This window comes from Lissotriton helveticus, chromosome 2_1, assembly GCF_964261635.1.
Source record: "Lissotriton helveticus chromosome 2_1, aLisHel1.1, whole genome shotgun sequence".
NCBI classification, from domain to species: domain Eukaryota; kingdom Metazoa; phylum Chordata; class Amphibia; order Caudata; family Salamandridae; genus Lissotriton; species Lissotriton helveticus.
In genome coordinates, this window is record NC_136059.1 from 982048758 (window position 1) to 982075626 (window position 26869).

Here is a 26869-nt window from a genome sequence, read left to right on the forward strand (position 1 = left end):
AGGCCTTGTAGGATTGTTATCATACAGGACGGTGCCCCTTCCTGCACAAAAACAATTCTACTTGCAACGGAGGCCCCACAAAGGTGCCGACGTTTGCGCAAGGTTGTCACAATGGCGCCAGTGCAAGCAGAAAGGTCAGGAAGGCACCATATTGCCTAAATGCGGTGCATTTTAGCCCTTTCACTTTGGCTTAGGGCATTGCAGAAAGGTGCCTTGCTGCACTGCCCAGCGCCAAAATGCAATAAATGAGGCCCTTAGACTTTTCCCTGGATTTATGAGCCTTATTAAAGTTGATTTAAACTAACAAACTAAGTACCCTTTTTGCTTTCTGTAGTTTAAAAAAATGTTTTATAAACCTTCATGGTTTTGATTTTGTATATTGTTCTGCATACGGTTTTTCTTTGTTTACCCTGGGCCATTGTCCTTTGTGGCTCATGCGGCCCCTTTCCTAGCGTAATAGCCCTTTAGCATTTTATTGGTGCATAGCGCCACCAATATACACGTTGTCTCACTCTTCTACCATGCATAAACTGTTTGGAATATCTTCTCCACCATTGGGCTTACCTTTGTAAGGTTGATTTTGAGTGTTTTTTGTTCCTCTTTGAGCAAAACTCACCCCGGCTGCACGGTAGCCACTTCATTCAGGAACTCTATACTTTGTTTTATATTACTTTATTTACTTTCTATTTGCCTTACCACATGTCTTCCTCTTACCCAGTCTCATAAATTCTGTATGAATCTTCATGGATTCCAGTAGCCCAGGTGGCACACACTTTCCTCTCTCTGAGTGGCCCCAGATATTCTATGTGCCAGTGCTAAGGATTGCCAAAGCTGATCTCCACTCATCCACCTTTTGTCTAAACTGCATCGTGCCTACACTACCGCTTAACTTATGTCTTCCCCATTGCCAACACTACTACAGATGTTCTCATGTCAGCTCCTATCTTACATTTAAGAAAACAACCAATTCTTAGGTGGTTCATCACAGTGTGGAATCCAGGGTCTCCTACAGGTGCTTCGGTCTTCCATGTGCCAACTTGTGCCCTGTGATAGAGCCTTCTATCGCCTGCTCAAACAAGTCCTATCTGTGTTATTTGTTGTTGGTGTCTCTTACCGCACTGCTTTGGATACAAATATTGCTCTAGCTGTTTTCTATTAATATCCAGCCATTTTGGAGATTGTTCCGCTGTGCCTCATAATTTCTTTATAAGAGTGAAAAATCTGAAAAAATTGACTTTGAGTATGCATTATAACTCAAAATGTTAAAGACGAATAAAGTGTCATTGCAACGTCAATGTAATTCGTGTTATGCTCATTTTACTTAGATTTCCAACTGATCGAAAATGTATAGGTTATCAATCGTTTCAAATAGGTCAACAATTTACAATACCTTACATATATATGTATATATATATATATATATATATATATATATATATATATATATATATATATATATATCTTACTATATGACTATCCTCATAGATCATAGTCAGGTATTATCTAATAACAGTTGACTATCCAGACTATCATCAATGGTAATCAGCAAAATCAGTAAAGTGTCTCAAACAGTGGTATATTCCATAAAAGCATCTTTGTTAAATTGACCTCATACCCGACTACATTTTTGAGGGTGATGTGTCACAAAAATCTGTTTTCAAAGTAGAAATATCCATTACTTTATAGATCCATTGGTGCAAATCTGAATAGCTTGTGTGTCTTTATTGGCATGCAAATTGCAAACAAGTATATTAACACAGCATAAAAAATTGATTATTGTTAATCTTAGGTAATTTTCAGCTTAATCAATAATCTGTTGAGAACAATTTTGGTGCCGATGGCCACAGAGAGTGTAGAAAATACATATTGGCAAAAGACCGGTAATAAGGGTCCCATGACAGACATATGGAGGCAATCAGCAGTCGTCGAGTGACACTGGGGACACCATCCTGCTGTTTGTGCTTTAGTACACCCTTTTGAGAATCTTCACCATGGTTACATAAAAGGGAAAAATAATCAGTCTGTGATGGAGCCAAAATGTAGCCAATTATTGAATCAATAAATAATTCCTGATTTATATTGATATTGACCCATTGGGACCCTTTGCTGACCCAATCAGGTAAAAATTATTCTAAGGTTAAAATAAATGAATGCAAAATAATTACATTTTAGAAGCGAGATCTTTATATAAATCTAAAAAGATGTGCGTCCACATTGGGACATTGAAAATATTTGTCAATATGTATGTAGGTGGAAAACTCACAGTAGGGAATACAACATTAATTTGAAAGCTCCTGAAAAGATTGATGGGCCCATGTTAGAATAGCTGGTATTTGACTTGTAAATTTGATTTTAAACAAAGTGAGCCCTAAGCTACTCAAACTTCAGGCACTATCAGATTATTCCATAAAGGAGAATACCCCACTAGGATTTTTGTCATTTGCAAACCTGAAACATGTCTATAGACCTTTAAAATGAACATGTCTAGGGTGTTGTCTTGGTTTCAAAAAAGGAACAATTTAGACTGTAGAGTAAACATTCCAAAAAGTCAAAACAATTTAAATATCTTTAACCAACAAGCCTTTTTATCAGTGATGCCCAGTAACTATAGTCAGTGCTTAATTTTAGCTGTTGGCTGCTGGTGGGAGTGACCAGCACAGATTTTTGGTGGTCGGCTCTTATTTTTCAGCTTCAGACAATTCGCAAGAGAGTCAAAAAACATAAAGCGGAAAGAAGGAGGAAGAGAAAGATGGAAAACTCGCCACAAGGGGAGACAGCAGGAACCCACAAGAGTGAGATGTAGGGGCAGGGAGTGTCTGTCAGTAGACCATAGAGGACTGGGATGGATTCAAGGTGACACAGCCATAGTATTCCACACACTGATATTTAATATCACAGGCTATGAGCTTCTGAGCAGAGGTTTAGGCTCCACCACTTATTCTTTTTTACAAATTAAGCACTGCAAATAGTTGTTTAAAGAAACACTTTGAGGATAAAATTAGTAGATTTCCTAACGAATATAACATCGTTACATTTTTAGTTTAGACTTGTCTGACATAACAGTGACAAGAGTAGGTATTCCCATTTTTTTCAGAGGCCAATAACATCTGAAAGAGCTACTTCATAGCAGGGCCTAAGATTTTTTCATAACCCTTAACCTGACCTGAATATACCTTAATTGACTAACTAAATAGGATTTGAGGATAGCAATGCTTGACACTGATGATCCTACGCTAGGGAATATGAATGTTTTCATTGTTAACTTTCTAACCAGAAACAGAGACAAATTCCTCAGTTGTTGCTTGTATTGCTGGTAAGGTTTGGGTAGGAGTAAATAATAGTATTTTGCTGTCACGTGCAAGCACTTTGGTTCCACCATAAGGAAGTAGTATTTTGTACCAAAAGACAAAATGACTCATGGAAGAAAGGAATGGAGAAAGGGGTCAGCATGGTTAGGTAACCAGTGCGACATGAAATGGGGAAGATGTGTGATGACTGATCCTTAAAATGGCCCATAATGACCGGTAATACACTTTAATCCAACCCATAAACTGATGGTGGAATCCAACCCGTACATCATGGACCAAAGAAAGGGCAACTCCACCCAGTCAAATGCCTTTTTAGCATTCCGTGCAATAAAAACAGTGGATGTGATGTTTGTTTCGGCCAATCTATCAGAGTAGTAGCAATATCTGCATGACAGTGGTGCCCGTGGTTGCTGTGAGGCCATGTTTGTATGACGAAACAAAGGAAGAAATGTTCTTAACTAATCTTTTACCGATCAATCAGGTATACATTGTATAGAGTACACATAGAAAGGATTTGGTCCCTATCACCTAAATCGCAATGATAGCGTATCATTTTTTTTAACAAAATCATACTTTGAGGTAATTCCTAAGAAGGTGTACTCAGAGTTTCTGCCACAATTACTTTTACAAGATCCAGAAAATAGGAAAGTATCACTCCTGATACGCAGTGGCGGATCCTCCGCTAAGGTGGAGGAATGTCACCTCACCGCTTCGCAGCAGTGAAGTAAAGGAAACATAAAATGATAATAGCTTGTGTTATTATTATTTTATATTTCCCTCTGCTGCAGATTTGCGTTGACAGAGGTGCATGGGAGTAGTGATTTGCCCACTCTTAAGTGCACATGACTGTTTGGCCGGCTCAAACATTCATGTGCACTTTGCATCTTCTCCATGCAGGCTTCATTACAGCCTGCGTGGCGGACAGTCCCAGGCCCACATTCCCTGGTTAAGCACCAATCCACGGCACTCTGACCAATCACAAAACTGCAAAGCAGCGATGTGATTGGCTATCGGGAAGTTGGGAGCTAGGTGCTTCCTGTTGCTTATTGCATCATGCATCCTCATGTGGGACCAGAGTAAGGAAGAAGAGGACCGAGGAGAGGCGTCAGCTGGCCGTCGCAAGTAAATGTTTAAAAAAAAACTTTTTTCGTCCCCCCTGACCCACTCCCCCCGGCCCCACCCCACCACCCTTGTCAGATAGCAGCCTCTACTGCTGATACATTGTAGAGTTCACTGGCATTGAATCAGTACCAGTGCCCTTTCCTATACCTTCCTCTGGAGTCAACTACCTTCTCTTCGGTACCTAAGGCAGAGAGGGAGGTTTCATAAGGATGGATCTCCGCAAAAGGAGCTCAGCAGTGGGTAATGAGAAATGTTTCGGCTGTGTGTCATATTCAGAGACCATACAGTGGGTGACTGCTGTATTTGCTGTATTTGCTGTATCAGGTTTCAGCTCTGGGATGCTCTAGGGTTACTATGCGCTCTACAAAACCTTAAAATAAATAAATAAATTTGTAAATCTTCTCAAATGCTAAGACAGGAAGGTGAGAAGGAAATCCCTTCCTACCGTATCAAAATGCTACTTCCGTCCACCACCGCATACAGCATAGGACAAAAATGGCCTTTAATGCTTTTTTGCCAATATTGCACTTTGCTAATGCTTTTCGCTTTCCATCCCTTATAATTTTGGGGAATTTGTTACTAATTCTAACAAGTTTAAACTATATCTTCGGGTTACAGAAATTCAAAGCCATCAGTACCTTTTCTTTGCACCTGCCAAAAGCATATATCTCCTGTGACGTACATTAAAGCTAACAAGGGTTTCTATAACTGTTCTAAGTAGACGTGCCTGCTGGGAAGCACCCGTATGTACTATCAAAATTATTTGTGATGGTTACGTTTGTGTTCTTTTAAAGATTTTAGTGCCTGCACGATTTCTTTATTTTTTGGGGCACATGCTTGCAATGTAAAATAAAATAAATAACCATCGTACCAGCTTGCCAAGGCCAGAACCATTGGCTTTTCCAATACTTGTGTTTTTTTATGTTTTTTTGTTACATGAGGCTGGCGAAATGTCTAAAGCCATTTCTTGATAGGACATACCAAGCACCTAGTTATCACATCTAGACGCTCTCCTCAGCCATGTACGACCAACAACTCACCGTCATCATTCGATTATGAATGTGAAAAAATTCCCTCTCCTGAGCCGGAGGCACAGATATGTGAACTGACATGTCAAGCCTAAACATACGAGATTCCACTACTGCACAATTGTCAAAAACCACAAACCTTTCACCTTACCTAAACCTCTGAAGAGCGTGGCCACCCAATATTCTACACAAAAATGTAAATAAATACGGATTTGGCACTTTTCATTCTGATAATCGTTATGTAAGCATGCCCAGTTCAGACACGTATTTCAGTGTTCTCCCGCATACCTCAGTCGGGTTTAATCACTAACCAGGGCATTGAAATGAAACACATTGGCTGGGAATTCGCAAATGAAGCTGCCTTTTCTCATTCTGCTTTTGTCTTCGCTAGAATCAGGATGTCGATAACCCTCTCAGATGAATAAACACAAGCTCGTGGCTTTGTTTTGCCTCAGCTCATTAGCATGCAGTGGTGTAACGCAAAATGACGGGCTCCCCTGCGGAACGTGATAAGGGGCACCCGAGTCTCCCATGCCTCACATATATTCAGGGGCCTTGGGCTGAAAGGGGGCTCCCTGAAGGGTTGTTGGCCCCCTTAAAGAGCGGGGCCCCCTATGTAGCAGAGACTGCAGAGACCCCTGCTAGCATGGCAGATGGGCTTGGGAAGCAGGAGTTGTGGTTCGAATGTATGTTTGCATTAAACAAATCCAGTATTAATAGTGGGGAGCTACGAATGCTTTTCAGTGGTGTAATTTTTCAAAGATTCAGCGTGGTATTTAGAATTGTCACGATTTCAGAGAAAAAACAGCAGCCATTTCAATGCAAACTGGTTCAAGTTCATCTAGAGTGGGATTCTCACTCGAGTTGCCTTAGTAAACAGTTGGATAAAGTTTAATCGTCTTTAATGTTCTCTTCATGTTTTCTAATTTCTTTCAAATGAATATCAAATATATTTTTGATTTTCAAATTCTTCATCATCCATTTTTAGGTCTGGCTTGATACTGCAGCTGTCTGTATCCTATTGTTACCTGTTCCTTAAAATCAGTTTTTGCTCAGCCCACAGGAGAATTGCTTTCTCTTGGCTCATGCTATTGGCTATTTGGTTATTCATTCCATCGTCCAGGAAGCATTTTCACTAAAATGTACGAGGGAATATTTTATATCTAAAAACTAGTCATTACACTACTTGCCACCATCAGTTCTTCGTCTCGTATATGTATTGTACAGAGAAATAAATTCTTTTTGCAACTGTTTCCCGGTTAGGAGTGCCATCTAGCAGTTTGTTTTTTAACCAGCCTGGCCTGTATATTTTTTTTCTTAAAAGATCTTTTTATTGTTCTTTTCTTCAAATATAGCAGTACAGATACAGTGTAGCAAAGAAGATTCGGTTTGTATACGTACAACACAATGGTATATTATATATCATTATAGCGTAAGGACACAGTGGCATGCAAGGACACATATAAAGGTGAGCGATCAATACACCAGGGTATCAGTGCCATAGACTTCCCTCCTTGTTCCACTAGCATGTATTTTAAGTGCTCCGTGTTAAGAAAATTGGCAACCCTATTCCCAGTATTGTCAAATTAATTAAGTCTGGTATAATGAACTAAACGGAATTTGCGCATGCAAAACATAGGGGCTCATTATGATGGCGGGCGGACATCAGTCCGCCCCCATCATATCGAGGATGGGACCGACCTCCAGACGAGCGGCGGTCCCACCGGCCCAATTAGGATGTGCCTGCCATACTGGCAGGTGCATCCTGTCCTTTTACCATGCGGTGCCTTCCACTTGGTGCAGGGAACTGCAGGGGCCGTTACGTTACAGTAGAAGGGTAAACCCATTAAAGTCACTGGGACCTGGGTGCAATGCGATACAATAGGAGCGGGGTCCCAGTACATGGTATTAAATCAAAACAAAACAGACATATATATACACAAATACAAAAGTATGCTGCAGCCCCCAAGTCCACCCCCCTGGGGCCCGCAAAGGGGCCCCCCAAAGCCAATCCCTGACAGCCTCTCCATGGCGGCAAAAGGCCTGTCCGCAAGCCACATCATAATATGGCTGGCAGTGCCTGCTACGCACCGCCACCATATCACTGGCCCAGCTCCACCCCGCCGGCAATCGTAACAATTGCCGACCGGCGGAAAAGCAGCGGACGGGCTTTGCGTCCACCGCGATACCTACCGCCATCGTGATATGGCAGGGGTATTTCACGTTACGATGGCGTAATTGTCGCAAACGCCGGCTTGGCCGGTGGCGATCGCTATGCCAACGTAATGAGCCCCTATGATCTAGTCCTGGTGTCGGCTCAACATCCTGTGATTCTGGGCAAATCAGTTAATCCGCCCATGCCTAAATAAAAATACGAATGTGGCCATGGTAATGTAACTGATGCTCATGTAAAGTGCTCCAATACCGTGGGCCACGTTCACACTATGTAACACTGCAAAAAAAAAGCTTTGTGCAAGCCTGTGTTTCCATTTGTTAGCACACTAAATCCTGGGCTGTTGGATATGGCAATGACTATTTTTAGTGATTTATTTTCTGCAATAGGTGTTTTCCTTTAATTATTTTAGTAAAGACTCGAAATCAAAGCCTGACCTATTATCTGTGCAATGCATGTTGAAAAACAGTAGCCAAGAGGCCAACTTACTTTTTCTGTATGTTAAACACAATTTATTCTCTTTTTCACTTGTCAAATGCAACGCGTAATGAGTGAGTAGATGTAGCATACATGGGTCACCTTAGTTCTGAAATATTATTTTTACTTTTCACCACTGGGTCAATTGTCATTGCTTTGCTTGTTGGGAGGATAAAAGTATCTGAGGGAGGGAGACACCCTCCAAAGGAAGGTGAATTGAGCAGTATGTCTGGGGGAGGACCCTGTGCTGCAAGAGACCGAAGGGTTAGGAAAGTGCAATGAGAGACTGGGGAGAGCTGTAGAAGGAGGGAGAAATTTAGAAATTTAGGAGGTAGGAAGGGAGACTGTGCTCACCTGAGGGAGGCAGTGCAGGAATCAGCAGTGACAGGGCTAAAGCGCCCATGACCCGTATAATTCCCACTGTGCAATACAATAGAATATGTTTTCTCCCATTATAAATGTTCTGTACTCTCAAAAATGTAATAATCCCTTGCATGTCAATTCTATAAATTACAGACTATAGTTATAGTTAGGATTCCCAGAGATAGGAATTCATCCGATTAACTTTGGCACCCGTATTCTGCAACCTTTTAAAAAAAATATATAGATTAATGAATCCACTTTTCCCTAACTTTACAGAGTTTGATAAACTCTCTTATTCCTTCCTATGTATTTAAAAACAGCAGAACGCTATATCTCAGCATCAAACTCAGAACGAAGACTAAGGAGTATATCTATGAGCCCCTTTGCATCTCAACGTGGTGCAAGAGCGACGCAAATATAAAATGAGATTTATGAAGCCATAAAAGGCCACCGTGCATGACCCTGCGCGGCTTCATAAATCTTGACAAATCTAACGCAGCGCAAATTGCTTTGTTGCACTCTCTGTGCCAGGGAAGTGTTTCCATGGGTTTTGTGGGTGTTCCCACAATACACTTAAGGATTTTGATGCATTCACAAATTTACAAGAACTCGTAAACCTGGGAATGTGCCAAAAAGATACACCTCCCCAGGAGAGGCCTAACGAGGAGAATTATCTATATTTCTCCTTGTTTTTTCCTCTATGCATTCTGCAGCACACATTGAAAGAGGAAAAAGCTTCTCGGGATTGTTTCTGTGCAGGAAGGTGACCCCTCCAGCACAAAAACAATCCTGCATGCAATGCAGGCATCCTCGCACCAGGGTATTAGATAAATACGGCACATACCTGCCCTTTCCCTGTGACGTAGGGCAGTGCAGCTAGGTGACTTGCTGCACTGCCCCGTGCCTCAAATATCATAAATATGCCTCAGGTGCACCTACAACTGCGAATCTATCATTAAACTAAGTACAGCCTGTCGCTCATACCTACTGAGGATTCACACCTCCCAAAGGTAAAAAACTGTACAAGTACTTTTGATTGCAATGGACATTTGCAGTAATGGCAGACGCTTTGAAGAGTCTCCAGGGAGGAGCATCAGCCCTCTTTTGCTATCTATGACTTCATACACCAATAATTGCCAGTTGTGATGTATTTAAACGTAATTGACAGTGACAATCCTAACAATAACCAGCACTGAAAAAGGCTCACGTCGTAATTCGTTTGTATGGTTAATAAAATAGTATCTGAAACCCATAGAGTGCTACGCTTTTGTTTTGGATATTAAAATCTATCTATCTATCTATCTATCTATCTATCTATCTATCTATCTATCTATCTATCTATCTATATATATATATATATATATATATATATTTTACCTACTAGTGGTTGCCAGTAGGTAGCTATAGTTAGGACCTAGTTTCCATAGGGAAAGCGTTTTTTGATCTGCCTATAACTTTGGCACCGTTTGACGAATCTTCATGACATTTTTAAAACTAATGTTAGTCCACTCACTTCAGCTGTTGTGTTGAAAGTTTCTGAGTGAACCATCAAGCGGGGACTGCGAAAAAGGGGGGGTGTCCCAAAACATGTTTTCTCCATGTTCATTTCCATACAAAACTTAGGCAGAACTATAGCACGAACTGCTGAACGGAATTACTCCAAATTTGGCAAAAAAGTAGCTCTTGGTTCAGAAATCACTCTTTTTGTTAAATGGTGTATATCTGTTCAGTAGTTCCTGAGATATGTAAACATTTCTCAGACATACAGCTGTGGCCACGGAGGATTCGCGAACCCTCCTGATCTCGAGCCTACGATCTAATTGTAGCTGCCAACACTTCAAACCAGGAAGTGTTGGCATCCATCTTGTAACTCGTCACAAGAAAAAATATTAAAAAATGTAAACAAAAAAGAAACGTGGGTATGGTAGAAACACCCTGACCTGCTAGGCCTACTCAGTGGGTCCCACAGGGACATTTTCGGCGGGAGTCGCGGTGAAACCGCAAATCTAGTCCAAAAATGTTTAAATTGAGCACTTTGTTTAATTAGGCCCCAGGGTGGGCCAGGTCCCTGGGGCAATTGTATTAATAATGCGGGGGCCGCTTAGGCCCCCAAAGCCCCGGGGACCGCCAACTCCCTGGGGCTAAATACAGTGTCAAATGCGTGGAGCCACGTGGCCCCCGCAGCCCTGAGGACCCTAACCTCCCCAGGGCTAATTACAGTTTGAAATACAGAGGGACACGCGCCCCTCTGCAGCCCCGGGTACTGCCACCTCCACAGGGTTCTGGTTTCAATAATGAGTGGGGGGCTCCTGTCCCCCACACAGCCCAAGAGACCACCACCTCCCCAGGCCTATGTTTAAAAATAATGTGTGGGTGGGCTACAGCCCCGTCCACAACCTCGGGAACCACACCTCCCTGGGGATATTTACCCCTCCTGGAGACGTAAATGGCCCTTGGGACTGCCAACCTCCAGGGCCAGCTCTAGCAATGTGCCGGGGTTCCCAACACCAGTGATATCATCAGTGATGTCACTGACCATGTCATCAGTTATATAATATGTGATGCCATCAGCAGTGTTTTTTGGGGGGGGGGGTGCAAGTATTACTTAGCTCAGTTAACTATAATGGCAAAATTTCTCTGGTTTTGTATGAGTGAAATGTCAGCGTAACTATAACGCCTCTGTAACCTTTGGTTTTTTTCCATTAACTCTTAAGGTTTTTTAAATGCTAATTCCTAACTATAACCTCCCTGAAGCCTCTGTTTTTTTCAGGCAATATATATATAAATATTCATATTTGACTTTTTTTCACTGAAAAAAACAAATATTACTGAGACGTTATAGTTAGGCTCAGATTTCACTCATACAAAACCAGGGAAATTAAGCATTTATAGAAACCTGAGATAACTATAACTTACGGCCCCCACAATGAACTGCTTATGACCTCACGTATTACATCACTAATGACATGGTCAGTGACATCACTGATGACATCACTGATGACATCTCAAATGAAATCCCTGATGATATTACAGCCTGCTCCCATCTTAGACAGTTCAAGAAACTGCTTAAAACTTGTTTGTTCTGTCAGTAATTAGCAATCCTAGATCTGCTCTGTCTGCTACTTTGGCGCAGAGAGATCCCCATGGGGATGATTTGTTTGCGCCCTACAAATCTAAATAATAAAAATGATATCACTGATGACATAATTCCTGTGAGTGTATTTCGTCACTATTGGATTATATACAAAGCTACATAAGTTAAATCACTATTCTTTCTGTACTAGTAATTAGTCATACTATTAATAACATATTTCATCTGATTGGCTGTGAGACTGGATGCCTGAGTGGCTGTATGGGTGCGTGAGTGGGTGTGTAAGTGGTTCTGTGGGTATGTGAGTGGTTGTATGGGTGAGTGAGTGGCTGTGTCAGTGGCTATATGGGTAAGCGAGTCGGTGTGTGAGTGGCAGTGTGAATAGCTGTTTGTGTGAGTGTGTGGGTGTGTGAATACATCTAAGGTACAGTGAGTGGCTGTGTGAGTTTCTGTATGTGTGAATGAGTGGGTGTGTGAGTGGCTGTACGGGTGCATGAGTGGTTGTGTAAGTGTCTGTATGACTAGATGTGTGAGTGACTGTATCGGTGAGTGAGTGAGTGAGTGAGTGAGTGAGTGGGCACATGAGTGGCTCTATGGGTGAGGTATTGGATATGTGAGCGGCTCCAAGGAGGATCAATTGATTGTGTGAGTACTGGTATGGGTCTATAAATGGGTATGTGAGGGGTTGTGTGGGAGTGGGTGTATGGGCTATTCTATGGGTTGTGAGTGGGTTTGTGAGTGGTTCTGTGGAAGATGTCATCAGTGATGCCAATGACCGTGTCATGAGTGATGTGATATGAGAGGTCATAGGCAGGCCATTGTGGGTGTGTGAGTTATAGTTAGCTCAGGTAACTATGATTGCTGGATTTCACCGGTGTTGTATGTCTGTAATCTGAGCCTAAATATAATGTCCCTGTAACCTTAGGTTTTTTCAGTGAATTTCTAAGGTGTTTTTAATTCTATTTCCTAACTATAACAGCTCTGTAACCTTTGGTTTTTAGTGGATTTTTAAGTTTTTTTGAATTTTATTTGCTAACTATAGGTCAATTAGTAGGTGTGTGTGTGTCTGCTTGGCTCTGTGAGTAGGTGTGTGAGTAGCCGTATGGGTCTGTTAGTCGGTGTGTAAGTGGTTTTGCGGGTGTGTGAGTGGTGTATCGATCAGTCAGTGGATTTTAGTGGCTGTATGGATCTGTGAGTAGATGGGAGAGTGGTAGAATGCATGTTTGAGTGGGTGTGTAAGTGTCTGTGTGGAAGTGTCAGTAGCTGTGTATGTGACAATGCCAGAAGAGAGACCCACATGCCCCTTTATCCTCCAAGAGAACAGAGTTTTCATCAAAATGTCTACCTAACTGGAGTACTATCTTCTGGTTAATTACTAAGAACTACCTCATTGGCTTAATGTCCATTGCATATTCTACATTACATCTGCATAATGGACCATAAGCAAATGTCTTCAGTGATCTTGTGTGTGTTTCGGCAACGTAATTGTTCCTTCTGCATCTTTATCCATAAATCTTTGATAATATGAATTCTCTTATAGAGAAGACAACAAGACTACAAACAGGTAACTCTCCACCAAACAAGGAAACTATTCTCTTAACTATATGAAGTAAGTGCTTCTTTGTTTGTTTAAGATGTCCTCATATACCAGGGCATCAAGAACGCGCATCACAAGCACCCTGTTGGTTTTCACCTGTCGTCTAGGGAGGACACCCATCTCCTCTCTTATTGACCTCCCTCATGCCCCCCACATGAGTACCCCTCTCAGGTGATTTGCTGACCTGCACTATTGTGAGGACAGTGGGTATTAAGGAGAGGGCATGATGAAGGTCTCCAGATCTCAACAGGGTATGGGACATAGAGTACACTTGGCCTGCACCATTTCTTATCCACCCTCTCCAGGAACAGCCTCCTAGGGGAAGAAACGGGATCACTAAATTGAGGTAACCCTGTGATGAACTTCCACATATGGCATCCCTGTATTGCATCCTTGGTCCACCTTACATGGGTACCCGCTGGCTGTCCTCCACTGACCTTCCTAGATCAGAAGGGTACCTAGAAGTAACTGTGGCATAAACTAATATCAGAGCAATTGGAACATCTGCCACTGAAACTTACATTTTCCATTAATGGCTGTTAAATGTATGGCCTCCTCTTCTGATTGACAGATGCAGATGCAAATTTAGCTCCAAGTTGATGGCCCCACCTCCTTGGGCTCTGGTCTGCAGTCGCATCTCCTAGTGCGTATCCTGGTGGGAAATGGGAGCCCCAAGCACAGGTGAGGTCAAAAGGGGCAAAGTCACTCCAAGTCCAGGTAGTGTATTACCCCACACTGTAGAATAGCAGAGGTGATTTTAGTGCTGGGCTGATGGCCCCACCCCCTTGGGCTCCATTCTGCATTCAAGCCTCTTGGCAGGTATTCTGGTTGGATATGGGATCCCCAGGCACAGGTGAGGTCAAAAGAGGCTAGTGACCCCAATTCCTGGTAGTGCATTATTCCTCATGGCAATAGCAGAGACGCTTTTAGCGCTGGGTTGATGGCCCCATCCCCTTGGACTTTGTTCTGCAGTCAAGCCTCCTGGCATGGATTCAGGTGGGAAATAGGGTTCTGAGGCAAGATGAGGTCAAAAGTATATTGTCGTGCACCGCGGGATAGCAGAGGTACTTTTAGTGGTGGGGTGAAGCCCCCCCTTGGGCTCCGTTCCGCAGTAGTGCTTCCTGGCACGTATCCAGGTGAGAAATGGGTCCACATGCACAGGTGAGATCAAAAGGGGCCAGTTGCCCCAAGTCCAGGTGGTGTATTGTCCCGCACGGGAGAATAAAAGAGGCACTTTTAGCGCTGGGGTGATGACCCTGCCCCCTTTGGCTCCATTTCGGAAGTGGTTTGAAATTGACTTCCAAGAATTGACAGGCTCTTAATGGAGCCTTTTTTTAATATATGCACATAAAAATTGAGATTTTAGATGAACATATTTTCAATTGTTAATAAAGAATAATACCTTTAATATTTTTCCCTGTACTTTTATATAGGGAGATATCCACCACTATGACTGAGATCCTCACCTATATTTGTAAAGTTAGTAGAAGTAACTTTAAACTTGTAAATTCTATAGTAGGAGGTTTCACCCCCTGATTTGAGGTGGTGCAGGCCTGTAAGTCTACACCTAAGTGTAAACCTACATTCTGACATGGTGAATAGCAAAAAAGTGTAGTGTGTGGTAATAAATATACACACAGGTTAATGTACACATACATATTTACCTTTGTGAATAAATCCCACCATGTTTTGAATACTTGCTTGTCAAGTTATTAATAATGCTGTTGCATACGATATGCAACCATCTATGGAGTGATGGTGTTTTCAGTTTTTATCTCCATAGGGGACATTTCACCAATTAACCAAAATCTTAGCTACAGGAATAAAGCGTTTATTTTGTCTTTTAAAATGGCTCTCTGCATATTACCGGTGCTTAAATACATACATAGGTAATTTTTTTTATTGTTCTGCTTTATTTCAATGCATCTCTAAATGTTTTCCTTAATGCTGTCATTACATAGCTTGTCATAATCAATACAAGTAAAAATAAACAGGCTAATCAGCTTGACTCTGAAGATATCATATTGATATCGGTCACAGATCTCTCTAGACTAGGCACGATAACTGAAAAAGGGGCAATGCTTTTAAAACTACACTGTCTCTTACTGTATGAGCACGAGACAGTGAGCAAAATCAGATGACTCCTTTTTTACCTTGGGGCAACATTTCATGGTATATGGTTTACAGCAGAACACATTCTTCCAATGATTGGTGCTTGCAATTGATCCACTCCCGGAAGTATTACCTAAGGGTATTGGGTGGGCATGTACTGCTTCATGCCATCTTCACTTTATTTAAGAAGTGTATGCACCCTACAATCTAGAGCATCTTCAAAACAAATCTATAGTGTAGTGCTTCTAAACATGCCCAAATACTTCTCCCAGAAACTACTTAGCTCAGAGAAACTTTTCCTTAGGAGCAACGACTCACTGCCCTTGAAACCTCCAGCCTTCAAAGAACAAAACACTTACAGCAATTCTTCTCTCACATGCCTCCATAAATTTGGAATTTCCTTCCATATGACCTGTAATCATCCTTCTTCATTGGCTTCTTTAAGATGGGTCTTAAGGCTCAACATCTCACCTCCACAAATAGCTAAATGTTAGCTAGGTAACACCCTAGGCGTTCAAGATCAATGTCACCAAAACCTCCAGAATCACACATGAACAACATGGACCCAGGCTATATGTTCTTCATTTACTCTTGTCAGTAATTGCTGCACTTGATAGAGGTGCTTTAGAGTACCTTCTATGTTGAAGAAGTGTGATCTAATAATGGGTTTTGTTATCCTTGCACTCATGTTCAAAATAAAAAAAGAGCATGTTGTACATTAGGAGAAAAATCTTCCATTATAAAAGTGCTGCCAGCTTGTGTGAAATCATGTTGACTTTGACATTACAGCTATTATGTGTTACAAGTCTGCGCTCCTCACACTCTGCAATGTAAAACAAAGGCAAAAGAAGAATCTAAGACAAAGTACACACTTGGTAAAAAAGTCTGAAATGCTCCCTGACAAAACTTTGAAAACTGATTTTACCATTACCCAACTCAGTGGGACATGTGCACCTCAGAAAGAAGTTGATGAGATTATTAGGCGTTTATTGGTACTCGAAGCTGTGGCTGCACTGGAACATAGATCTCACTATACATACAATTGGTCAAAGGGGTCTTAAATTGAGCACGGACAGAACTATTTTCTAGTTTCAAACTAGAGGAGGTTTATTTACAGCAGGACAGCATTTTTCGAAGAGATTACAAAATATTCCCTAATAAACTTGCTGGTAACAAGTTTAGTGAAATAACACTGAAAAGGGTGAGTCTGGACAAAAAGTCAAATTTACTACTAGCAAATTGAGAAAGAAAAGCGTGAAAAGAATCAAGACATAAGACAAATGCACAAAAATCTTTCCTGGATAAAAGAAATAGAACATGTGGAATTTGTGCGAAATTGTTTTGGATATAGAAAGAAAATCAAAGAAGTGAGGATCATGTTCTATTTCTACTGCAACCCAAAGAAGAAGCAGGAACATATGAAGCAAGACAAAAGCATTCGTAGAGTTTAAGGAGAAATAAAGGCAAGGGATTGGAGAAGGAATGAGAGGTAAGGAGCATATCAATAGAGACAAATTTCAAAGCAGTCATTAACATAGTATGGAGCACATGGGGGTAGAAACCAGCGCTGAAAAGGACAATGGTAGGGTGGTAAGCAGAAGAGTTGAGAGAAAACTAATGGGGGAGCAGAGGGGGTTGACAGTGTAACTGTAGCACGGGTGAATCACTGACATAATACAGCTATACAATATTAAAAGACAAAAAATATCGGAAATTGAATATCGATCAAAAATATCGACTACATATACTTAACTAGTAAAATCACAAATATTAAAAACAATAATATAATTGTTAAAAATATAAAGTTTGAGCTATATTGAAAATAGAAAATAGGCTACCAAAATATTGTTACGTTAAAAAAAAAATATTATGGGCCTCATTACGATTGTGGTCGGAGGAGCGTCCGACTGCCATCGTATCGGGCAGGTGTCGGACCGACTACATGACGGTGGTTCCACCTGCCCGATTACAATGTGACCCCCATGCAGGTGGTGAAAAACTGCTCTTTTCCATTGCAGCTTGTACTGCGGCCCCATGTGGGCCTAGCACACAGTGCATGGATGTTTGGGGGGCCACCATATGTGCCTCCCTGAGCCCATCGTGGAGGCCAACAGGGAACGGGACCCTGCTAGGGGCCTCAAAAGTCCCATTTCTTTTGCCTTTATATTGCAGTCAGACCACCATGTAAAGGCAGAGGGAAGACGGACATCGTAATCCCTATGGCGGTGCCTCCGCAAGCAACACACCCATTATAGGGATTATGTTTGGACTGATGCTCCAATGGGCTCCTTGAACCTGTCAGAGGCATCGATTGGGCCCTCTGCCTGCTGTCCCTTCACCCGCAATAGTCCCTCCGCTCGCAGCTGCCCGACAGACCACATCGTAATGCAGCGTTTGGACCGCTATGCTGGATGTTCCACCCACATCATAATCGGGCTCAATATGGCAAAAAAATGGATTCACACAGTATCAATGACAATAATATCACCAAAATAATTAACTAATCACTGCAAATATATATATATATATATATATATATATATATATATATATATATACGTTTGCTCCTGCGTTGTGCACCAATCTCCCAGCACGCACGAACGGGTGCCTTTGAGCGTGTGGTGCCCCTGCCTCTATGACTGCTCCAAGTATTCGTAGTGTCTACTACAAAAGACCAGCACTCACGGTAGCGAGCTCAGATTTTATTGCAGCTCACGGTGTTTCAGACGCGTTTCGGCATTCGCCTTCGTCGGTGTTAACATGGCGCCGCCGAAACGGCCGTTTTTTATGTTCATACATCATTCATGGACATAGTGAAAGGACAGCGGTGTTAAATTATGGGCGCCATCTTAGAGTGGTGTAACACATTATTCACAATGTAAAATGCACAATCACATTCAATGTTATTCAATGTTCCATATTGCTCATGGATGAGCCATTGCATCCCATACATTAATCAACGTGTTAGATACCTTGCTTTCATAAAGCCCTGGATGGGCTACCGTTATTTCATTTCAGACAATGCTCCTTAATAACTTACAACACTAAGCCGTCCATAATGTCCATGACTGCAATAAGCCCCCTGTAAAACTCCACATTCCCAAATTTTCAAATTTCACATCTGATCCAATAACAGTTCATTTACAGATTAAATCAGTTTTCCCCCAAATGTACTGCCAGTTCCTCATGGGAATTCAAGCCTGCAGGTGTCTTGGTATTCAAATCGATAATGTATCTAGACTCTAATCTTCTCAGAGTCATCAATCTATCGCCCCCCCTGGGGTTCTGCGGTACATGGTCTAAACAAAAATATGTCAGAAGGTTCCTGTCCCCATTGTGCAAATCTTTAAAGTGACGGGCCACTGGATATGTGAGGTCCCCATTGTTGATAGCCCTGGCATGTTCCAAGACTCTGATTTTTGCAGGGTGAATGGTACTACCTACATATTTTAATCCGCACGGGCACTGTAAACAGTACACTGTGTACGGGGTGGTACAGGTCAAATTTTTTTTTATTATTCTCGGTTGCCTCAGTCCTGGTATCTGGAATGTGGAGACTTTCTTACTTCCAGCACAGGCCTTGCACTTTTTGCAGGGATGAAACCCCTTTAAGACCTTCTCAAAACCCTTCGTCATCGTCTTCTGCCTATAGCTGTTAGTTAGGCTATCTCTGAGGGATCTGGCCTTACGGTAAGTTATCAGGGGTCTTTTCGGAATATCCATTCCGATGACCGGATCCATTTGTAGAAGTTTCCAGTGTCTGTTGAACACATTTCTCAATTTGGTGGCATCTTGTGAGAAGGTGGTGATCATTCTGAAATTATTGATTTTATCTTCTCCCCCTCCCCCTTTGATGCTCACCTTAAGGAGACTTTCTCTAGTTACTGTGTCGACTCTGCGCTTAGCACCCTCTAGAACCTGTCTACTGTACCCTCGCTCACGAAATCTAGCCATGCTTTCAGCTGCATATTTCTCATAATCAATGCTTCTTGTGTTATTTCTCTTTATTCGGAGCAATTCTCCATAGGGGATACTGTTTATTAGTCTTGGAGGGTGTCCACTACGGGCATGCAGGATGGAATTCCCCGCAGTGGGTTTCCGATATAACTTCGTGCAGAGTTTGTTGTCGACCACTGTGACTTCCAAATCTAGAAAATTCACAGAGACTTCACTGATGTCCACTGTGAATTCCAGATTATATTCATTCTGATTTAAAGCCTCTATATATTCAAGAGCACTCTCCTTCGTCCCTCTCCATATAACGAAGAGGTCGTCAATATACCTATGCCAGGTGACGATTTTCTCCGTCCATGGACCTTTGTCTGCTGCCCAGGCCACCTGCTCCTCCCACCAGCCCACAAACAAATTAGCGTAGCTGGGGGCGAAGCAGGTTCCCATCGCAGTCCCTGACAGTTGTTTAAAATATTGACTCTCGAACAAAAAGATGTTATTATGCAAACAAAATTTTAAGAATTCTATCAACATCACATTGTGCTCAGTGTATTTGGCTTCTCTGTTTCTCAGAAAGTACTGTACCGCCTCTACTCCTTGCTGATGTACTATGCAGGTGTATAGGCTAGTAACATCCATAGATATCATTAAGTCTCCTTCTCTCCATACAACACCATTCAATTTGTCCAGAAAATCTTTTGTGTCTTTCGTGTAAGATCTTAGTTTTACCACGAAAGTAGACAGGAAGTGATCAATATATATTGAAACATGTTCGAGCAAACTGCCTTGAGACGAGACAATGGGTCTCCCTGGGGGACACGTGGCATTCTTGTGTACCTTCGGGAGATGGTAGAAACAGGGCGTGACAGGGCTAAGCTTCCTCAAATACAAATACTCCTCTGTCTCAAGCATTCCCTTCTCATACCATTTCTTTAGCATCGTATAACACTCCCCGATACTGTTTGTATATACATCCCTTTTAACCTTCATATATGAAGTCTCATTGTTCAATTGTCTCAAAGCTTCTTTATTGTATGCCACAAGTGTTTGTACGACAATGTTTCCACCTTTGTCTGAAGGTTTCACAATTATCAAAGGGTCATTATTCAAGCCATCCATTGCCTGATGCTGTTCTCTAGTAAAATTAGCATCCTTCATCAAGTTATTTTTAGTCAAATTGTTCTTATTTTCCCGCATCAATGTCAAGTCTCTTATAACATTATCTACAAATGTATCGATAATATCATTTGGCATCTGTGGAACAAAGGTGGATACTGGCCTGAATGTGGTTGATGCGCTTCTTTGTTCTATTCCTGAGGGTTCGTCCGAACCCTCTTGCGACTCCAACTCAGTTCTAAGATCTTCCAGGACCTGTATGGCTGGCAAGTCCCGTTCCAGTAAAACATCCGTTCTCTCCTCCGTTCCCTTCCTCGACAATCCAGTGTCTCTTTTCGGGCGCAACTTGAAAAATTTATGTAGCTTCAGTTTTCTGGCAAACTTGAATAAATCTATCCGTGTCTGCGTGTATTCCAATTTCCTTTTAGGACAAAACGATAATCCTAACTGCAGCACACTCTCTTCTGTCTTCGTCAATACACGTGGGGTCAAATTGATAATGGTCAAGTTGTCAGGAGTTGTTCCGTTCAGCGTCTCCTGGTAAACTTCTTCTTGCTCCTGGTAAGTATTGGAGAGCCTACTCCTTTTGCTCCTACGGCCCCCTCTCCTTGTTTTCCTACGCCTTTCTGTCTGGGTTCCGGGGGCTTCCCTCTTGTGTTGCTTTGCCATGACTGCCGGATGACTTGGAACTCGCTTTGAAAAAGCCCCGGTTTATCTCCCGAGCTGCTTCCTGGTCGGTTCTCCTCATCGGATTGCTCCGGTGTGGTTACCTCTGATTCAGATGTCTCAGGTTGCTCAACGGGCTTCTGCGCTGCCTTCACTTGCAGCATCTTCCTTGGAGCATTGTACTTCTTCGCGAACGTCAGGATTCTGCCCGCCGAATAATCCCGTTCGTCTCTCTCGAACTTTTCTTGTTTGCGGGCTCGTATTTTTCCCTCATAGGTTTTAAGGCGCTTCTTCATACCTTCTCTGAGGTTATCCTGTTTCTCCTTGTCCGCGTCTTTCTCGATCTCCAGTTCTAGTTCCTCAATAGTTTTCCGTACCTTCGTATGGTCACTCCAGGCAAATTCAATCAGAATCATTAACATTCCTTCACACGAGTTTGCCGTATGTTCTGACCATTTTTGAAGGAGCAATGGGTCGGGGTTCTCATAGGCCGGGACCGTGTATATTCTCAGGCCCCTGGGGACCCTTTTCACCTCTATATAGTTCTGAAGTGAGGTGCCTTCCCACCATTTACGGATCTCCCGCTCGTAAAGCCTCTCCAATGCCACAAATTGATTTGTCAGGGTTGTGGGTTTTTCAATATTCTCCCGGGGTAATGCTCCCCCTCTCGAAGGTGGTTTCTTTTTAAAGACTTCTAAGGCCGTTTCCTCGCGGTCCACGTCACAATACATTGCAAGATGTATATTCACACACCGGAAACTCCACGTCTGTTTCAGGAGTTTCAGCCACCTCGTTCTATAAACAGTGGTTCGTGTCAGTATTGTTGTACGACAATTCCTGTCCAGGATAAATGTCCGCTCATACGATACGTCACCACTGCACGGTGCACGGGAAAAATATTTGTTTGCTCCTGCGTTGTGCACCAATCTCCCAGCACGCACGAACGGGTGCCTTTGAGCGGGTGTTGCCCCCGCCTCTATGACTGCTCCAAGTATTCGTAGTGTCTACTACAAAAGACCAGCACTCACGGTAGCGAGCTCAGATTTTATTGCAGCTCACGGTGTTTCAGACGCGTTTCGGCATTCGCCTTCGTCGGTGTTAACATGGCGCCGCCGAAACGGCCGTTTTTTATGTTCATACATCATTCATGGACATAGTGAAAGGACAGCGGTGTTAAATTATGGGCGCCATCTTAGAGTGGTGTAACACATTATTCACAATGTAAAATGCACAATCACATTCAATGTTATTCAATGTTCCATATTGCTCATGGATGAGCCATTGCATCCCATACATTAATCAACGTGTTAGATACCTTGCTTTGGATATTCCGAAAAGACCCCTGATAACTTACCGTAAGGCCAGATCCCTCAGAGATAGCCTAACTAACAGCTATAGGCAGAAGATGATGACGAAGGGTTTTGAGAAGGTCTTAAAGGGGTTTCATCCCTGCAAAAAGTGCAAGGCCTGTGCTGGAAGTAAGAAAGTCTCCACATTCCAGATACCAGGACTGAGGCAACCGAGAATAATAAACACATTTTTGACCTGTACCACCCCGTACACAGTGTACTGTTTACAGTGCCCGTGCGGATTAAAATATGTAGGTAGTACCATTCACCCTGCAAAAATCAGAGTCTTGGAACATGCCATGGCTATCAACAATGGGGACCTCACATATCCAGTGGCCCGTCACTTTAAAGATTTGCACAATGGGGACAGGAACCTTCTGACATATTTTTGTTTAGACCATGTACCGCAGAACCCCAGGGGGGGCGATAGATTGATGACTCTGAGAAGATTAGAGTCTAGATACATTATCGATTTGAATACCAAGACACCTGCAGGCTTGAATTCCCATGAGAAACTGGCAGTACATTTGGGGGAAAACTGATTTAATCTGTAAATGAACTGTTATTAGATCAGATGTGAAATTTGAAAATTTGGGAATGTGGAGTTTTACAGGGGGCTTATTGCAGTGATGGACATTATGGACGGCTTAGTGTTGTAAGTTATTAAGGAGCATTGTCTGAAATGAAATAACGGTAGCCCATCCAGGGCTTTATGAAAGCAAGGTATCTAACACGTTGATTAATGTATGGGATGCAATGGCTCATCCATGAGCAATATGGAACATTGAATAACATTGAATGTGATTGTGCATTTTACATTGTGAATAATGTGTTACACAACTCTAAGATGGCGCCCATAATTTAACACCGCTGTCCTTTCACTATGTCCATGAATGATGTATGAACATAAAAAACGGCCGTTTCGGCGGCGCCATGTTAACACCGACGAAGGCGAATGCCGAAACGCGTCTGAAACACCGTGAGCTGCAATAAAATCTGAGCTCGCTACCGTGAGTGCTGGTCTTTTGTAGTAGACACTACGAATACTTGGAGCAGTCATATATATATATATATATATATATATATATATATATATATATATATATATATATATATATATATTCACTGAAAAAACCATAGGTTTCAGGTCATATATAGTTAGGTATTAGCATTTAAAAAACCATTGAAATTCACTCAAAAAACTATAAGTTTTAGTAGTGTTATAGTTAGCTGGACATTTTACTCATACAAAACCATTGAAATTGCTCCTATATAGTTAGTTGGACTAACTATATTTCGCGAACCCGCAATCCACTGCTGATGATGTCACATATTACATCATTCATGACATGGTCAGTGACATCACTGATGACATCACTGATGACATCTCAAATGACATCACTGATGACATCACTGATGACATCATCCAGTGACTGTGTGTTTCTGTAAAGTTTAAATATGTTTTACATATTGAAGAATGAGTAGATGTATAAGTGTCTGGATGAAGGATTTAGTAGGTGCGTGACTGACTGTATGAGTGAGTGAGTGATTAAATGTGTCTTACTGAATGCATGGGTTAGTGACTAAACTGTCTGAATGTGTGCATCAGTATGTCTGCTGTTGTGTAAGATGCTGTATGTGTTGATCAGTAGCTATATGAGTGGCTATATGGGTCATTGATTGGTTGCCCAAGTATTTGTATATGAGACTGTGTCTGTGTGTGGGTGACTGGGAGGTGTGGAAACAGCTGTATGGGCGGTTTACTGTGTGCATTGGTGTGTTGGTGAGTGAATGTATATCTCAGTGCTACATGTCCAAGTAAGTACATATGTAAAACACAGTGCATGTGAGAGTTGGTATATATAAATGCCTATACACGAGAGCCAGTGATTATGCAAGTGGCTGTATGGATCAATGTGTGCTTGTATCAGTGATTGTTTAAGAGAGTAAGTATGTGTTAGTATATGTTTGAATAAGTAAGGTGTTGTGTGTATAACTGTATAGATGAGGAAATGGGAGTGTGATTGATTCTTTGCATGACTGACTAGGTGTGTGAGAAACTCCATGGATGAGTGAAAGTGTGTGAGTGTCTCTATAGGTGTATACGTGCATATGATAGTATTGTATTGATGAGTGACTGTATGTATGAGTGATTGTATGGGTGAATGAGTGGATGTGTGTGTAGACCTAGGTTATATTAAGGTTATATTAGAGTGTGAGGAGGTGCATGGTATTATCACATGAATGATATCATCAGTGATATGATCAGTGATGTCAAATGAGATGTCATCAGTGATGTCATCAGTGATGTCATTTGAGATGTCATCAGTGATGTCATCAGTGATGTCACTGACCATGTCATGAATGATGTAATATGTGACATCATCAGCAGTGGATTGCGGGTGCGCGAAATATAGTTAGTCCAACTTACTATATAGGAGCAATTTCAATGGTTTTGTATGAGTAAAATGTCCAGCTAACTATAACACCACTGTTGGAACCTAAAGATGTCAGGTCACCTAGGGTAGCCTGGCCTAGGGTAAGACAATATCAATAGAGGCACATGTGTAAAAGTTGCAAACCACCCAGCAGTAACCCAACGCAATATCACTCAGAAATGACGTTACACCAATGTTTGGAAAAATACGGGCTTGTTTATAAAAATAATCTTTGCTCTTTTGTCTTCAGAAATCACAGCTCAGTGTATTACATTTACCCATGAGATTATTAGGGTTTTCAAAGTTGCCAAATCATGAAAATTAAGCAGTTTTTCCACTTAACAGCACATTACATTTTAGTCATGAGATTTAGTAAATTCCTCATAAATTGTCAAAACATTCACACTACTTGGCTTGTTAAAATTTGCATCACATTACAGTAGAACTTAAGGAGCAATGTCTGCACTCCGTTAGTAAAGGGTTTACACACTTACTCCCTTTCCACTACTGACATCAAGAAGTACTGGCTAACCCTTCACATTTCCCCTAGTTCTGGGCTTGCTCTTCTGGAGAAATGACACGCTGAAGGCAATGAGCCAATCTGGGTATATTCAGAAAGAATCAAACAATCTATGTAGACCCTTATGGGAGTCTTCAAGGGCGCTGCACGGTTTGGGCCAGATCCTTTGTTTAGTCAATTATTATGCCTTGCTTCCCAGCCCTCGTTTTGATTTACTTGTGAGGACCACTTCCCCCTCTGAACCTTCTCCTTACTTGTTGTCGAACTGTTGGCTGTTGTCTTGGTTCGCCAGAAGGGGGGAAGAAACGGCAAGGAAAAGGAGCCGAATGACGCTAAGGCTCACCAGCCTTTGGGGGCTCCTCGACTTTCCCCTCCCGCTCAAGCCAGCTCCTCCGTGTGGCGCTCGAGCTGGGGAAAGAGGACACCGCAATATTCCCGAGCCGCTGCTGTACTCCAGGCGCTTCCCTGTCCGGTCCCGCCTCCACCTTCCTTGAGGGAAGCGGCACGACCGGGCATGCGCGGGAGAACAGCGGCTCAGGTTAAAGTCTGCTCGGCTCTATGGGACTGCCTCCTCCGGACCCGCCCACACGCGCCGACTGACGCGTTCCTTCAGCAGGGCCGGCACTTGACAAGAAACAGGGAAAGAGAGGGCGATTCTCCTCACGATGTCACCGCCGCAGCCTCCGGACTCAGGGCGCTGTAGGCAGGCTGAATCAGGCGGCCAGTACACTCTGTGGCGCCTCGCTAGATACTTGATTCCAGCCCCACTCCAGTCGATCTACTCCTCTTTGGCAAAGGCCTACCCCAGGTAACGGGGAAGGGGGAAAAATAGGTGTGTTTTTAATGTCTGATGACTCCTCTGCTGCTCACAGTCCCTTTAGCTATTGATGGGAGTATCCAGGAGTCACTTCCCTCAAATTCCGCCCTAAAGCCTCTTTTCTTACTGGGCCGGGAGGCTTCACTCAGGTACAGTCTCCCTCACCCACGCCTTACACTGGGACCAGGGGAGAACAGGTGCCCAGGGACTTCATGATTTCCCACCCAGCGGGGTCAGGTCAAGTAACCAAAGGGAGAGAGGGTGGTGAATCAATAAGGAGCGTCCCTAGTCTGGGAGGTCAACCTTTTGACTATCCTACCCCCACCTTCTGCTACAGCCTATCCTCCAGCCAGCCCACTCTGCAAGACAAAATGGCTGACCAGCATTCCGCCTTATATAGGCTGACCCTCAGAGGTCCAGAAGGGACCAGAAGGTTCTGGAATGTCCTACTCTATCCTATGGGACAGGTTCCAGATATGTCAGTTGTGACAGTTGGTAGCCACCATTTTATGACTCCAAGGAAATTCCTGCCAGGAAAGGCCTCTAGGCCTGAGGTGAAAAACTATGAGGGCGAAAGAGCACCTATCCCCTAGACCAACACCTTGAAAAATCTAGTGGACACAAAAATGAATAAGGTTATGAGGGGCAAAAAGGGAACAAAATAAATAATAAATTGGAGGGACTACGCAAAGGGCCAGACAGGTCTAACACGCGTCCCCCCCAGCTGAAAGTGGGGCGAGC

The 26869-nt window shown here is 42.6% G+C and overlaps 1 protein-coding gene across 1 annotated transcript in view; it reads right to left on the reverse strand.

The window, feature by feature from the left end:
* The window catches only part of DOCK8 (dedicator of cytokinesis 8), a 765653-nt gene that overhangs the window by 578887 nt on the left and 159897 nt on the right, over window positions 1–26869 (reverse strand). The window lies entirely within an intron of this gene.